Below are 17,789 nucleotides of genomic sequence, written 5' to 3'. Positions count from 1 at the left end.
ATGCTGTTTTTATAACTATAGCTCTATAATACAACCTGAAATCAGAAATGGTGATATTTCCAGCAGTTATTGTATTGTTCAGTATTCTATTAGCTATCCTGTTTTTTTAATTTTTAAATTTAAATTTAAATTTTTACCTTTTTTTTTTTGTTTTTCTATATGAAGTTGAGTACTATTCTTTTAAGGTCTGTGAAGAATAATCCTGGAATTTTGATGGTATTGCATTGACTCTGTAGATTACTTTTGCTGGGATGGTCATTTTTACTATGTTAATTCTATGGCTCCATGAGCAATAGAGATATTTCCATCTTCTGATACCTTCTTCAATTTCTTTCTTCAAAGACTTAAACTTTGTATTTAAACAAGTCTTCTACTTACATGATTAGAGTTCCCCTGAGATATCTTATCTGAAGCTATTGTGAAAGTGTTCTTTCTCTGATTTCTTTCTCAACTCATTTGTCATTTATATATAGGAAGGCTCATTGATTTTGAACCATGATTTTGGTTCATTTTGTATTCATCTACTTTGTGAATCCTTATCAGCTGTTGATTCTTAGTTGAATTTTTAGGGTCATTGATGTATACTATCATATCATCTGTAACTAAAGATACTTTGACTTCTTTCTTTTCAAATTGTATCCCCTTGATCTCCTTTAGTTGTCTAATTGCTGTAGATAAAACTTCAAGTGATATATTGTATACATATCAAGAGAGTAGACAACTGTGTCTTGTTCCTGCTGTTAGTGGAATTGTTTTGAGTTTTTCTCCATTTAATTTGATGTTGGCTCTAGGCTTGCTGTAAACTGGTTTTATTATGCTGCAGCATATCTGTTTTATCCCTAATCTCTCCAAGACTTTTATCGTGAAAGGGTTGGATTTAGTCAAAGGCCTTTTCTGCATCTAATGAGATGACCATGTGATGTTTTTTTCTTTTAGTTTGTTTATATGGTGGATTATATTTACTGGTTTTCATGTATTGAAACATCCCTGAGTCTCTGGCATAAGGCCTAGTTGATCATGATGGATGATCTTTTTGATGTTCTTGGATTCCATTTGTGTTTTATTGAGAAATTTTGCATCTATCTTTTTAAGGGAAGATGGTCTGTAATTCTCTTTCTTTCTTGGGATCTTTCTTGGGTATCAGGGTGATTGTAGTCTCATAAAATTAATTGGGCAATGTTCCTAGTGATTTTATTCTGATATTAACTGTTTTTAAAAATTTGATAGAATACTGCACTAAAACCATCTGGCCTTGGACCTTTTGTTGTTGTAGTGATGGTGGTGGTGGTGTTAAGTTTTAAACCTCGGGCAAAAGGCTGAAGTGCTTATTTAACATATTAAAGTAGACTTGGCCTCCAGGTTATCCCAGCATGCTTTAGTACTTGTTACAAGGTATGGCAGGCATACCCAAACATCAAGCATAAACTCTCCAGTCTTTCCCCCAGAGGCTCTACCCTACATAGTCCAGACATTTGGCTACCTGCTTTCTTTTGCTCCTTTTGTAACTGCTGTACCTTGGTTCCCCTCTCTCCCTTCCCTCCTCTTCCCACATGATTCAGGGCTATGACTCTTAACATTCTGTCTAAGCTCCACCCCCACAGCTACCTGGCAACAGCCAGGTATGCTCTGCCCCACAGTTGCCCGACAACAGTCACCTGTGCCTGATTATAAAGGGGGCTGCTTGCTCTTTGCCCTTCTCTTTGCTCCCTTGCTCTTCCCCTCTTCCTCTTTGTCCCTTCTTTCCCCATTCCCCTCACTCTTCCCTCCACGTGCTCATGGCCAGCCTCTACTCTTCTCCTCTTCTCCTCTTCTTCTCTCACTAAATCTTTCCACGTGGTATCGTGTTGGTTTGGTGTGTCTGTCTGGACACAAGCAGAGATTTAAACCCCAAAATGACCACTGGACTTTCCCTTGTGTCTGCCTCTAGCTATGCTCTCCCACATATCTATACTAGTAGGTATTTCCTCCACCACACCTTGGAGCAGTCATGTCTTTTCCTTTCCTTTTTATTTTTATTTTTCCATTCAGGTTGTGTAAAATGAATTAATATTTTTTAAGATTTGTTTATTTATTCTATATAAGTACATTGTAGCTGTCTTCAGATACACCAGAAGAGGGCATCTCATTACAGATGGTTGTGAGCCACCATGTGGTTGCTGGGATTTGAACTCAGGTCCTCTGGAAGAGCAGTCAGTGCTCCTAACCACTGAGCCATCTTTCCAGCCCAAAATGAATTAATTTTAATGTAAATGTATGTAGTAAATTAATCCAGAGGCTGTGTTTCTTTTCCTTTGCTAGTCCTAAATAACCACACAGAGAAACCAAGATTTATTTCAGGCTGCACCTCAATATTTGGGCAGTTAAATGATTTATAATAACCCCTGTGCTACTCTGTCTACTTCCCAGCCCCATGCCATGATTCTTTTTTTTTTTAAAGATTTATTCATTTATTATATACAAGTACACTGTAGCTGTCTTCAGACACACTAGAAGAGGGGATCAGATCTCTTTACAGATGGTTGTGAGCCACCATGTGGTTGCTGGGAATTGAACTCAGGACCTCTGGAAGAGCAGTCAGTGCTCTTAACCACTGAGCCATCTCTCCAGCCCCGCATGCCATGATTCTTGCATATTATTATTGAACTGGATCTTTGGGTTGCAGATGTTTTCTTTTCTTTTCTTTTCTTTTTTTCTTTTTCTCTTTTTTCTTTTTTTTGGAGCTGGGGACCAAACCCAGGGCCTTGAGCTTGCTAGGCAAGCGCTCTACCACTGAGCTAAATCCCCGACCCCGCAGATGTTTTTTTCTTATGGTGTCTTCTCCAACCTTTTCCTCATGGAGATCTGATCTGAAACTCCTCCTGTTTTTCACCTTCCCCTGACTGGTGGAAGCCCTGTCCTATTTTCTGCCCAGCCACTGGGTGATCAGGATTTATACACCAGGCAGAGAATAAATGGAAAGAATCATTTACATAAACAGGAGATTCTTGATATAACCGTTATCATCCCATGTCTGGATTGAAACAGGATATAAAGGCAGAGAAATTGGCATTTAAATAACACAAGGATAACCTTTACACACTACACAAAACATTATGCCTATGAGGTTGGATAAATTTTAATGGCTACTTCTATTTCACTGGAGGTTATAGATCTGTTTTAAGTTGCTTATCTGATTGTGATTTAACTTTGGTAAGTAGCACCTTTCAAGAAAATTATTGCAAGAATGAGAGACCCACCCACCACAATGCCACATGGTACAGGCAGAAAAGACACCCAGAGGCCCACAAGCTCAGATGGGAGAGAGAGAAGCAGGACAGCTTGAGTATTATGAAAAGAGACAGAGCTAGAGATGTGAGGGCTACAAAGAATAGCCTGTCCACCTTCTGAGGCCATGGCGAAGTTCCAGCTCATGCTGCAGCTGAGAGGTAGTCTGGGTCTGCGGCCATGGAAACCATGGCTTTAAAAACCATGAGGACATCCCTGGTCTGGGCTGCAGTCTGGGACCCCATCAATGCCCAAGGGCTGTGCAAAGATGACCCTGTCCCTCACCCGCTGCAGTTCTTGGGAGCTGGCTTTGCCTGGGCAGCACGATAGGCTGCCAGCCCACCAGCTCTCCTGCACCTATACCACCAGTGTGAGCTCCAACACTGCCAAGGCTAGCTCACCCAGTGACGCAGCTTGCAAGGGCTTGCAGGGTCCGCTCACCCGCTCCCATGCCCAACTAGGGTCTGCTCTACTGTGCTGCCCTGTGTTGAGGTGTGGGGCCCATTCTCCTGAATGTTGCAGCCAGCAAGGGACTACGCCAGATCTCCTCCCTCCTTTGACGGTAGGGGCACTGATAAGCTGGCCTTCAGTACCTGAGTATGGGAAAGCTGGCCCTGCTCCTTGCCAGCTACAGCACTGGTGATATTGGTGCTGGAGATCTGGAGGGCTGACCAACTCAGCTACCGCCCAGGCCCAGATCCCCCAAATCTACCTTATCTATAGTTTCTTGGAGCCGGCGAAAGGGCCTGCCCTGCAGATCCAAAGCTTCAGGATCTCTGTGACACAGGACAATAACAGAATATCTGAAAGGAATCCTGGTGAGGACCCAGTGTTGATGGTGTAGCAGAAGCGGTCTCGAACCAGACCAATATTCATTGTAATGAACATTTGCAAATAAAGACGTGTGGACTAAAGGGCACACTGTGGGCTTGTGATACACCACAGCTTTCGTGACGAGATGTTTTCTATGCTTTGTTTCATTTTGATTTAAAAAAAATATTTTGCAAAGGAGGTTGCAAGGGCAGAGGGCAGATCTGAGAGAATTAGGGAAATGAGTGGGATTGGGGTGCAGAATGTGAATGAAACTCACAAAGAATCAATAAAAGAGTTTTAAAAAAAAAGGAAAGTTATCCATTTGATTTAGATTTTTCCATTTCGGTGGAGTACAGGTTTTAAAGTATGTCGTTATGATTCCTTGTCTGTTGTTATGGTCCCCCTTTTCTTTCCCTTCTTCTTTTGTTTAAATCATTATTACATTATTTTATTTATTTACTTTCCAAAAGTTGCCCCCCTTCTCATTTCTCCCTCCTCCAGTTCTTCAAACCACTCCCCCCACCTCCGAGAGGGTGCTCCCCCGCCCACGCTCTCATCCCCACGTCATCCCTACCAGCATCCCTCCTCCCTGGGGCATCAAGTTTCTCCAGGATTGAGTGTATCTTCTCCCACTGAGGCCAGACAAGGCCTTTGCTACTCACGTTCCTGAGTCCATGAACTGCTCATGTGTGCTCCTTGGTTTCTGGCTTAGTCTCTCAGAGATCTGAGGGGTCCAGGTTAACAGCGACTTGGTCTTCCTATGGGGTTGCCATCTCCTTCAGCTCCTTCCTTTAACTCTTCCGCATTGGTCCCTGACCTCAGTCAGGGATGCTTGGCTGTTAAGAATCAGCATTTGTCTCAGTCAGTTGCTGGTAGAGGCCCTCCGAGGACAGTCATGCCAGGTTCCCGTCTGCGCTCACAATGTGGGCTCAGTAATAGTGTCAGAATTTGGTTTGCACGCATGCCCGGGTTGGGCTGGCCACTGGGTAGTCATTCTTTCAGTCTGTGCTCCATTTTTGTCTCTGCATTTCCTTTAGACAGGAACAATTCTGGGTTAAAAATTTTGAAGATAGGTGGGTGCCCCCCCCCGCCTCAATTGGGGGCCATGTCTATCTACTGGAGGTGGTCTCTTTCGGTTCCATTTCCCCACTGTTGGACATTTAAGCTAATGTCATCCCCAATGAGTCCTGGTAGCCTCCCATATCCCAGGTCTCTCAGACTTGTAGAGGTTCTCCCTGACCCCTAACCCTCACTGATGCATATTTTGATTCATTCTCTTGGCCCTCTGGGCATCCCTCCTGTCTTTCCCCACTATTCCGAACTTTTGGCTAATATCTACTTATCAGCGAGTATATACCACGCATATTCTTTAGGGTCTGGGTTATCTCACTCAGATGATATTTTCTAGTTCCATCCATTTTCCTATGAATTTCATGTAGTCATTGTTTTTTAATATCTGAGTAGTACTCCGTTGTGTAAATGAACTACAATTTCTGTACCCATTTTTGGTTGAGGGACATCAGGGTTGTTTCTAGCTATTCCAAATAAGGCTGCTATGAACATAGTGGAGCATGTGTCCTTGTGGTATGGTGGAATATCTTTTGGGTATATTGCCAGTAGTAGTATAGCTGGGTCTTCAGGTGGATCTATTTCCAATTTTCTGAGGCACCGGGAGATTGATTTCTAGAGAGATTGTACCAGTTTGCAATCCCATCAGCAATGGAGGAGTGTTCCTCTTTCTCCACTTCCTTGCCAGCATGTACTGTCGCTTGGGGTTTTGATCTTAGTCCATTGGTGTAAGGTGGACTCTCAGGGTTGTTTTGATTTGCATTTCCCTGATGATTGAGGATTTTGAACATTTCTTTAAGTGCTTCTCAGCCATTCAAGATTCCTCTGTTGAGAATTCTCTGTCTAGCTCTGGACCCCATTTTTAAATTGGGTTATTTGATTATTTGGAACCTAATTTCTTGAGTTCTTTGTATATTTTGGATATTATCTCTCTAACAGATGTAAGGTTAGTGAAGATCTTTTCTTAGTTTGTAGGTTGCCGTTTTGTCCTATTGACAGTGTCCTTTGCCCTACAGAAGTTTTCATGAGGTCTCATTTGTCAATAGTTGATCTTAGAGCCTTAGCCATTGGTGATCTGTTGAGGAAATTTTCCCTTGTGCCAATGTGATTGAGGCTATTTCCCACTTTCCCTTCTATTAAATCCAGTATATCTTGTTTATGTAGAGGTCCTTGATCTACTTGGACTTGAGCTTTGTACAAGGAGATAAATGTGGATCAATTTGCATTCTTCTACATGCAAATCTTGGCCCATGCCAGGACAGACAACATGAAGACACCATGGTTCCACGTGGAGATGTTTAATGAGAGAAGAGTGGGGGTGGAGCTTAGACAGAATACCAACACAAACTACTAGTTAGATCAACATCATTTGTTGAAGATGGTTTCCTTTTTACCCACTGTATGGTTCTGGGGTTTGGTTTCTTTGTCAAAGATATGTAGGTTTATTTTTGGGTCTTCAGTTCTCTTCCACTGACCGCCCTGTCTGTCTCTGTACCAATACCATGGGGTTTTTATCACCATTCCTCTGTAGTTCAGCTTGAGGTAATGGATGGGGATTCCCCCAGATGTTCTTTTATTGCTGAGAGTTGTTTTTGCTATCCTTGTTTTTTTTTTTTCCATATGAAATTGAGAATTGCTCCTTCCACGTCTGTGAAGGATTGTGTTGGAATTTAAACGGGGGTTGCATTGAATCTGTAGGTTGCTTTTAGTAGGATGGTCATTCTTATCATGTTAATTCTTTCAGTCCTTGAGCATGGGGGAGTCTCTCCATTTTCTGAGGTCTTCTTCCATTTTTTTCTTCAGAGACCTCAAGTGCTTGTCATGCAGATTTCACGTGCTTAGAGTTATACCAAGATATTTTATATTATTTGTTACTATTGTGAAGGGTGTTGTTTCCTTATTTTTTATTGGATAATATTTCCTTATTTTTTATTTATTTATATTTCAAATATCATCCCTTTTCCTAGTTTCCCAGCCTATAAAACCCCTATTCCATCCCCGCCTCCCTTCTTCTATGGCAGAACCAAGGGCTTTTCCTCCCATTGGTGCCTAACAAGGCCATCGTCTACTTCATATGCGGCTGGAGCCGTGGGTCTGTCCATGTGTACTCTTTGGATGGTGGTTTAGTCCCTGGGAGCTCTGGTTGGTTGGCATTGTTGCTCTTATTGGGTTGCAAACCCCTTCAGCTCCTTCAATCCTTTCTCTAAATCCTCCAAGAGGGAATCTCAGAGTTGTTTTAATTTGCATTTCCCTGACAACTAAGGATGTTGAACATTTCTTTAGGTGCTTCTCAGCCTTGCTTCCCTAATTTCTTTCTGAGCCTGTTTATCCTTTGTGTAGAGGAAGGCTGCTGATTTGTTTGAGTTAATTTTATATCCAGCCACTTTGCTGAAGTTGTTTATCAGCTGTAGTAGTTTTCTGGTTGAATTTTTAGGGTCTCTTATGTATGCTATCATATCATCTGCAAATAGTGATACCTTGACTTCTTTTGCAATTGTATCCACTTGATCTTCTTTTGTTGTCTTATTGCCCTAGCTAGAACTTCAAGTACTATATTGAATAGGTAAGGAGAGAGTGGGCAGCCTTGTTTTGTCCCTGATTTTAATGGGATTGTTTCAAGTTTCTCTCCATTTAATATTGGCTGTTGGTTTGCTGTATATTGCTTTTATTATGTTTAGGTATGGGCCTTGAATTCCTTATCTTTCCAATACTTTTAACATGAATGGGTGCTATATTTTGTCAAAGGCTTTTTCAGCATCTAATGAGATGGTCGTGTAGTTTTTTTCTTTTAGTTTGTTTATATAGTGGATTATGTTGATGGATTTGCATATATTGAACCATTCCTGCATGCCTGGGATGAAGCCTACTTGATCATGATGGGTGATCATTTTGATGTGTTCTTGGATTCTGTGTGTAAGGATTTTATTGAGCATTTTTGCATCGATATACATTAGTGAAATTAGTCTAAGTTTTTTTTTTTTTGGGCTGGGTCTTTGTGTGATTTAGGTATCAGAATAGCTGTGGGCTTCATAGAATGCATCAGGTAGTGTTCCCTCTGCTTCTATTTTGCGGAGTAGTTTGAGAAGTATTAGCTCTTCTGTGAAGGTCTGGTAGAATTCCGTATTAAAACCATCTGGGCCTGGGCTTCTTTCAGTGGAGTGCTTTTAATGTCTGCTTCTATTTTCTTAAGGGCTAAGGGACTATTCATATAGTATTTTTTTTTAAGATTTATTTATTTTTAGTTATATGGGTACACTGCAGCTGTCTTCAGACACACACTAGAAGAGTGCACCAGTTCCCTTTATAGATTGTTGTGAGCCACCAGGTGGTTGTGAGCCACCATGTGGTTGCTGGAAATGGAACTCAGGACCTCTGGAAGAGCAGTCAGTGCTCTTAACTGCTGAGTCACCTCTCCAGCCCCTATTTATAGAGTTTACCTGCTCTTGATTTAACTTTGTTATGTGTTATCTGTCTAGAAAATCATCCATTTTATCTAAATTTCCCAGTTTTGTTAAGTATAGGCTTTTGTGGTAAGACCTGATTAGTTTTTTGAATTTCCTGTTTCTTTTATTATATCTCCCTTGTCATTTCTGATTTTGGTAATTTGGATACTGTCTCTGTGTCGTTTAGTTAGTTTGGCTAAGGATTTATCTATCTTGTCACTCTGGCAGCTAAAACACTCCTGCAGCATCTTGTAGAAAAACACAAACATGCCCTCTTCACTGTGTGAAACACCTGATCAGGATCATAACATGTGCCAGTAAGTGGATCCTTCCATTTCACCTACGCACAAGGATGCCTAGCTGTAGGGTGCCATAGACATTCAGCAGAGAGTTCCTTGGTGTCCAAATTTTTAAATTTAAAATAAAAAGAGCATGATTTAAATAATTGTGTGGTGCATGGGAATATAACTCTCCTTTTTTATTTTATGAAGATATTGGTTTTTTTAAGTTTTTATTTATTTATTTTTATTCATTTTTAATTGCATATTTTCTTCATCTACATTTCAAACATTAATCCCCTTCCTGGTTTCCCCTCTGGAAACACCCACCCTATCCTCCCAACCCTGCCTCCATGTGGATACTCCCCCACCCACGCACTCTCTCCCACCTCCTCACCCTGGCATTCCCCTATACTGGGGCATCCAGCCTTCACAGGACCAAGGGCCTCTCCTCTGATTGATGCTGACAAGATCAGAAGATATTGTTTAAAGTTTTATAATACCTGTTGCACAATACCTTGTCCTTGAGGATTATAAGGAATCCCAGTAATATGGGTAATATTAAATTGTCAATAAAACATCTCAAATGCTTGACTGCAATAGACAATTTCATTACCTGTTTTAATCTGATTTGGAACATCAACCATAGAGAAACAATTTAGGCAATGAGTAATTACACTTTATGTTGCTTCTCCTGTTAAAACAGTTGCAACTAGAAAGCCTGAAAAGGTGTCAATAGTTGGTCACATGTACATATTTTAATTTTCCAAAATCAGAAATATGAGTAACATCTATTTGCTATAATTGATTAGGTATAAGCCCTAGAGGATCAATACCATTATGTGGTATAGGAAGAAACTGAAGATGCCGAGGATAAATATTTACAATTTGACTTGTACATTCTCTAGAAATACCAAATCATTGTCGTAAGCTATTACTATTTTGATGATGTAAAGAATGAGATTATAATCTTCCTAGTATACAAATCTGCTGTGGCACCACCCAAATTCAGTATGAGCTCTTAAATATCCTATAAAGTTAAAAACAGTACATTCTCTTAAATTGAGTTGTATTTGCATAAATAATTGCAAAATTTGAGAATTAGCAGTATCTAAAAAAGGAACAATTTCAAGCAATTGCAAACCATAAGCAATATATTATCTCTCGGTATACAAATTGAAAGCTTCATTTTTCAACATTTCAAAAACAGTGGCTACAGCACATAATTCAATAATCTGTGTTGAAGCAGGGGGAAACTCAAGAGAATGGACATGTGATCCAATTACATGTGCTGCCTTCTCATTAGATGAGCCATCTATAAACACAGTAAGTGCATTTTATATGCATGTGTAAATCTACAAAAAACATGCCTAGAGGCAAACTGAAACAACTTGTCTTTTGGATGATTATCAATTTTGCCTGAAAATTTTGCACATGTGGTAGGCCAAATATCAGTATTCTGCAATAACCAATTTAATTGTTGTCTATCCTACAATTCTGTGGTAAAACCCCTTCAGAGGGATCAGCTAATAAAATACCATCCATATAATGAATAATACACACTGGAAGATTCACAGTCCTAACTTCTTGTAATGAAGAAGCGATACATTTTTTACATAATGTAGGGCTATTAGCCATTCCTTTGCAAAACTTTTCAATGATATCACTTTATGGGCTCTCCAAAATTACAAGCAAGCTCACTAAATGCAAACCTTTTGCAACCACCAGGATGTAAAGAAACAGTATAAAAACAATCCTTCAAATCCATAATAATTCTATATGCATATCCTGAAATGGCAACTGGAGTAAGCAAGCCAAGTTGTAATGCTCTCACAAGTTCCATAGCCTCATCAACCATTAACAAATCCTGCAACAATCTCTAACTGATTGATTTTTTTCTTAATTACAAATATGTGTGAGTTAGAATCCTGAGTTCATGATTGAACTACAAACTGCAGCCAATGGAACACTGTCAGTTTAGCCGCAATCTTCAAGTTTCCCTTGTAACACCAGAGCACAACCACAACTTTGGAAAGCAAGACTCAACCTCCAACAAACAAAACAGTCTTTCCAAAATCAATACCAAATGCCTCACCCTCATGCTAAGTTTGACTATCAGTTCCTGCACACGAACAGAGAACAATGCAGCCTTCAAAACCACACCAAAGAGACACCACCCTAAATGCTATCTTTTATAAGTCTGGTTTCAACCAGAGCTCCCAGGGCCTAAACTACTATCCAAAAGACTACACATGGACAGACCCATGGCTCCAGCTGCATATGTAGCACAGGATGGGCTTGTTGGGCATTAATGGGAGGAGAAGCCCTTGGTCTTGACAAGGCTGGATTCCCCAGTGCAGGGAAATGTCAGGTGGGGTGGGAAGGGGGAACACCCTCATAGAAGAAGGTGAGCGGGGCGGGATAGGGGGCTTATGGCTGGGAAACTGGGAAAGGGAATAACTTTTGAAATGGAAATAAAAAGTATCCAATAAAAAATATTGTACAAGGAAAAAAAATAAAGTATATACTGTTGAGGTAGAAATCTTGGCCTGCACCCGGACAAAGCACACCAAGCCAACATGGTTCCACGTGGAAAGGTTTAATGAGAGAAGAAGAGTAGAAGGGGGAATAAGTAAAAGAGGCCAGCCATGGGCATGTGGAGGGAAGGGGGTTGGGGTGGGGAGAGAAGGGACAGGGACAGAGAGGGCATGAGAGCAGAGAAGAGAAGAGAAGAATAAGAGAGTGAGGAGGGGCAAGCAACCCCTTATATAGTGTCAGGTACAGCTGGCTGTTGCCAGGCAACTGTGAGGGTGGAGCTTAGACAGAATACCAACATATACTATACTATATAACATAACAATATAAAGTAAAATGATAGCATATACTATCTTTTTTTTTTTCAAATTCAAAAGAAAAGTCTGGTTTGTAGGACAAGAATTACACAAAATATTACCCAATTTAGAGGTATCTTTAGAGACCTGTTTCCCTGGGTTGGCTCATGTCACATGTTGTTGTCTAGAATGACTCCGACCTTGAGTTACAAGTTTTAATCGAGCTTTCTGTTATCAATGTTAGAAATTTTTAGTCATATCCAATAACTTATAAGCCAATACTCTATATACAAGACATACAGGAAATACTTATACTTTTTAAACCAGTCAGAAACAGAAATGAAGTGGCTACACACATCTTATATATTTAGACCAAACACAATTTTCTTACTTTTTCTAGATGTAATTTCAAGAGGAGCACCTTGTTACCTGCTAAACCCATTAATCACAGTCAGAGATTTTTCTAGGAGAAACAGCCCTCAGCTTCCTTACCATAGAAGCAGAGTAGCAGCTGGCCCCTTTAAGAGCGGCTTGTGCAAACAATCAGCCTCTGGCAGGGTTTCTCCAGCCATGCTAGACTCCTTGCTACAGGTGCAGGGCTCCGAAGGCCGATTGAGACTGCCCCCCTCCCCCCTTTGAAACTTGTTAAAACTAAATCAAGGGGTGAACAACCAGCAGATAGTTTTAACCATTTTTTCTTTTGAACATGAAACGCAGAGCAACAATCAATCAAACAACAAAATGAAAACACAGACAAGGACAGATTGGTGCACCAAGGACAGACAATAGACACAGAGGGAAAAGAACTAGATATCCCACCAAAGGGACCGCAAACCAGAATGTAAGCATTCCTCCAGTAGGAGCCAGAGGAAGCAGGATGTCTGTCGACCTCCTCCTGTCCCTAGAAGGGCTCTGAAATAGATTACATGTGTTTTCCTTCGCCTTGGCCAAAGCATCTCCAGAAAGGCGGGGAGGACTGCTTTTCTCAAACCCATTCTCACTCTCAAGTTGAGAGACTAAACTATCTCTAATTGAGATACAGAGACTTGAAGCATCTATGAGAATTATCCTCGCTCCTCTAGATTTTTAGCATATCTCTAAACCCATACACAGAAAGCATTTTACCAGTACCCTGTCCCTTTTTACAAGGTTTATTTACTGCTGGCCTGTAGAGGGCCGCAATAACATTCGCCACCACAAGATGGCTCTGGCTTCCACTGTGCCCCACGTGGAAAGCCGGGATAGCTTTGCCATTACAAGATGGCGCTGGCTTCCGCCGCGCCAGCCGACTTCCTTTCAGGAAGTTAACTGTGTGCGCATGTGTAAGAGTGCCTTCGTGCCAGGTCTTTGCCCACTCTGGGGCGTGCCTAATGAGATCATGGGTAAGCGACCAATCAGGTGTGGATGCGCCGTGTTAGGGTGTATATAAGCCGCGCCATGCCGGCGCCCCCGGCCCTCTCTTTAAGATTTAATAAACGTTTTAGCTGCAGTAGGATTCGTGTGTCCCTGCGTGTTCTTGCTGGCGAGATAGCGCGGGACACTGGCCCACGTCTTCCTTCGCACATGCTTTCAATTCTTGTGGTGTCCTTCACTGTCACTTACTGGAGCTCCAATATCGAGGTACCATTTGACCAAGCCGGCTCATTCAGTCAACAGGTTCTCCAGGGCAGGAGTGAGGATTAAAAAGAGAAAAGATGATTACATAACATTATAACATGACTCCAGGCAGTTTTGATTTTCTTCTATGATTTTGTTGAAAATATTCTCTGTTCCTTGGAGTTGGAACACCTTACATTGTTGGATTCCTATAATTCTTAGGTTTGGTCTTTTCAATGTGTCCTGGATTTTCTGATCTTTTGGGTTAGGAGTTTTTTACACTTTGTATTTTTTTTTTTTTTTTTGACTGTTATGTCAAAATCTTCTGTGGCATCTTCTATGCCTGAGATTCTTTCTTCTATCTTTTGTATTTTGTTGGCCATCCTTGCATCTGTCGCTTCTGATCTCTTCCCTAGGTTTTCCATTTCCAGGGTTGCTTCCATTTGGGATTTCTTTTGTTTCTAGTTCCATTTTTAGGTCTTGAACCACTTCGTTCAATTCCTTCATCTGTTTTATTTTGTTTTCATGTACTTATTTAAGGGGTTTATGTGTTTCCTCTTTAAGGGCTTCTACGTGTTTGTCTGTGTTTTCCTGTATTTCTTCCAGTGAGTTATTTATAGTAAAAGTCTCTGTTATCATGAGATGGGTTTTTAGATCAGCAGCATGGTTTTCTGCTGTGTTGAGGTATCCAGGGCTTGCTATGGTGGGAGAACTGGGTTCTGATGGTGCCAAGTAGTATTGGTTTCCATCGCTTATATTCTTGTGCTTGCCTCTTGCTGTCTGGTTATCTCGTGCTAACTGGCCCGTGTTTCTCTGTCTGGAGCCTGTCTTGGTAGCTGTGGGGTTGGAAGAGGGGTAGACACGCAAAGCTGCCCTGGCCTTTTTAGAAAATCTTTAATTCTTTTTTTCCTTTACCTTTTGGCCTGTTTTTCATTCAGTAGAGTTGGTCAGTTCCCATGAGTTTACAAGCTCTCTGTTATTGTTGAAATCCAGCTTTAGTCACAGTAATCTGATAGAAAGCAGGGAGTTATCTCCATTCTTTTGTATTTGTTGAGGGTTATTTTGTGTCTGAGTATGTGGTCAATTTTGGAGAACATTCCATGAGGTGCAGAAGAAAGTGTATTATTATGTTTTAGTGAAATAGTCGTCAAACATCTATAGCAGAATTTTAACAGAGTTAAAATTTTCTTCAGGATGAATTCCAGAGTGATGGCACCTAGGCTTTGAAGTAGCCTTTTAAAAATAGTCAGTGGTTGTTATCTGAAGTTTATGGAATTACTCTTCTGAAATATTCATAGAGCCTTTGCATAATGTAGTCCTCAGACATACTTGGCAAATCAGGAAGTCTTGTATGGCTGAGAATTGCTTAGGTAATGTTTCCCTTAACAACTCCTAGATCAGATTAGAGATTTTGGTATGTGGAAAATAGACATACTAAAAGTGCCTTTTGTATAACAATAGTCTCTGTAAAGCAGGTTTGGAATTTGGTCCTTCAGAGTCTGATACCTGCTACTAAGAAGCCTAACTTCATCCTGCAGTGTCTCCAAAACACCGAGAAATATGTTATTGGTTTATATAAGTCAGTTAACTCCAGCATTTCTGTGTTTAGTTTCTACCTGGATGACTTGCTCATTGGTGAGAACAGAATATCAAAGTCTTCCACGGTCAGTGTGTGAGGGTCAATATGTAACTTAAGCGACAGTAGTGTTCCTTTTTTGTTTCCCATCCTCCCTCTCTCCTCCCTCCTCCCCTCTATCTTCCTTTCTATCTCCCTTTCTTCTTCTCCTTTGTCGTTCTTGTCGCTTCTTCCTCCTCCCTTCCTTCTTTAAAAACATCTCCTAGAATCTTCTATGTAAACCACACCAGACTCAAACTCATTAAAAATCCTCCTGCCTCTGCTTCCCAAGTGCTGAGACTAAAGGCGTGCATCATCATGTCCAGCAGTTTCATTTCCTTTAAGTATGTAGCGTTCGTTCCTTTCTCTTCTGACAAGTTTTGGTTTGAAGTCTATTTTGTTAGATATTACAGTCTAACTAATTAACAAATATTAAAATACAACACCAGCTTGCTTTCTGGAATATTTTCTTGGAATATTTTTTTTTCCAACCCTTTACCCTGAGGTAATGTTTATCTTTCATGTTGAGGTAAGCTTCTTGAATGCGTTCTGCTTTCACATTCTGTTACTCCCTGTTTTTTTATTGGAGAATGGAGACCATTGATATTGAGAGATATCAATGACCAATGACTGATAATTTCTTTTATTTTGGTGTGTGTGTATTTCTCTTCTTTTGATTTTGTTAAAGAATTTCTTTTTTTTTAAAGGTTTATTTTATGTATTTGAGTACACTGTAGCTGTCTTCAGACACACCAGAAGAGGGCATCAGATCTCATTACAGATGGTTGTGAGCCACCATGTGGTTGCTGGGAATTGAACTCAGGACCTCTGGGAGAGCAGTCAGTGCTCTAACCACTGAGCCATGTCTCCAGCCCCCTCTTTTGATTTTGTTAATCTAGGATTGTTTCTTTATTGTATTTTCATGACTATAGTTATACTCCTTATGTTGGAGTTTTCCTTTTAGCACCTTCTGTAGGGTTAAATTTGTATATAAATATTGTTTAAATTTGGCTTTATCATGGAATATTTTTTTTCTTACTGGTTTTGAAGACAGAGTCTCTAGGGCTCTGGCTATCTTTTTTTTTTTTTTTTTTACTTTTTTTTGGAGCAGCTGGGGACCGAACCCAGGGCTCTGGCTATCTTGGAACTCATTCTGTAGTCCACGCTGGCGTCATACAGATCTGTTTGTCTCTGTCTCCTGAGCACTGGATTTAAAGGCATGCACTGGCACCACTCAGCTACCATGGAATATAATTTTATCCATCTATGGTTAATGAAAGTTTGGGTCAGTATCTTAGCTATCATCTGTGGTCTCTCATCTGAGTCTGCAGCACATCTGTCCAGGCCCTTCTGGCTTTTAGAGTGTGTGTTTGTGGTTCTGTTGCTGTGAAGAGAAATCATGACCATGGCAACTCTTCTAAAGGAAAATATTTAATTGAGCTGGCCTACAGATCACAGGTTCATCATAGCATCATTATCAGCATAGCAGGGAACATGGCAGCATGCAGGCAGAACATGGTGCTGGAGAAGGATCTGAGAGAGTTCTACATCTTGATGTGAAGGTAGCAGAGGGAGACTGTGTACCATATTGAGCATAACTTGAACATATGACACCTCGAGTACCCCCCTCAGTGACATACTTACTCTAACAAGGTCATTATCTCCTTATAGTGCTACTCCCTGTGGGTCAAGCATTCAAACATGTAGGGGCTATTTTTGGTCTATTTTATTGAGTTCTTAATACTTCTATCTCCCTTTTACCCTTATTCCACCCTAATTCCTCCCAACCCCTCAATACTATAGGAGAGAAAGAAGGTTAGAAAGGGTATATCTCTGTAGGCTACTTCCTGTTTATTAGAAGTGTTCAGTCCTCGAGGCAAGTTCAACCTTCGTCATCAGGATAGCTCCAATTTCTCCTCATCTCTCTGCTCTCAAACACTTGGCAAACCACAATAGCAACCAGAAGCAGCAGTGGGGAGCAGCAGCTGCCTTCAGGGTTCTAGCATTTGTACTCTCTCCAGAGTCTCCAGAATTTAACTATCTGCAGCTGGCAAAGATTATGCCCCTGCTAGGGCTCAAGGCAAATCATAATCACCTGCTGCGAATCAGCCTTTTATTTTACACCTGGAATTGAAACAAAAACATATTGACATAACATATCTGAGTTTTTAAAGAAAGCAAAACTCTCATTACACAAATACATGAGTCTATGACGGCCATCCCTATTAAACCTTCAGAGTCTCCATTGAACAGTCAGGTATAATTCTAATAGGTCGAATATATTACTTTGTCTTTATCCCTTTCAGCTTTCAATACTCTTTCTTTGTTCTATACGTTTTAAGGAGACTTTCTTTTCTGGTCCAATTTATTCGATGTTCTTTAAGCTTCTTGTATCTTTATAGGTATCCTTTTCTTTGTTAGGGAATTTTTCCTCTGTGATTTTTTTGAAAATATTTTCTGGGCTTTTAAGCTGGGATTCTTCTCTTTCTACTATTCCTATAGGTTTGTTTCACCTTTTCATAGTAGCCCAGATTTCCTGGATGTTTTGTGTCAGGAGATTTTTAGATTTAAATGGTCTTATTTGATCAGTGTATTTCTTCTATTGTATCTTCAATGGCCGAGATTCTCTATTCTATCTCTGTATTCTGTTGGTAAAGCTCACCTGTGTATATAGTTTCTGTTCAAATTCCTAAAATTTTAATCTCCTGAGTTCTCTGAGTTTTGGTGTTCTTTATTGATTCTATTTCCTTTTTCAGGGATTGAATAGCTTTATTTATTTTCTTCTACTGTTTGTGTTTTCCTGGAGTTCCCTAAGAGATTTATTAATTTACTCTTTAAGAACCTCTACCATATTCATATACAGTTTTAGATTTTTCTTCTT

Source organism: Rattus norvegicus, chromosome 9 (assembly GCF_021556685.1).
Source record: "Rattus norvegicus strain SHRSP/BbbUtx chromosome 9, alternate assembly SHRSP_T2T, whole genome shotgun sequence".
Lineage (NCBI taxonomy): Eukaryota > Metazoa > Chordata > Mammalia > Rodentia > Muridae > Rattus > Rattus norvegicus.
Note: the sequence above shows the minus strand (reverse complement) of the source record.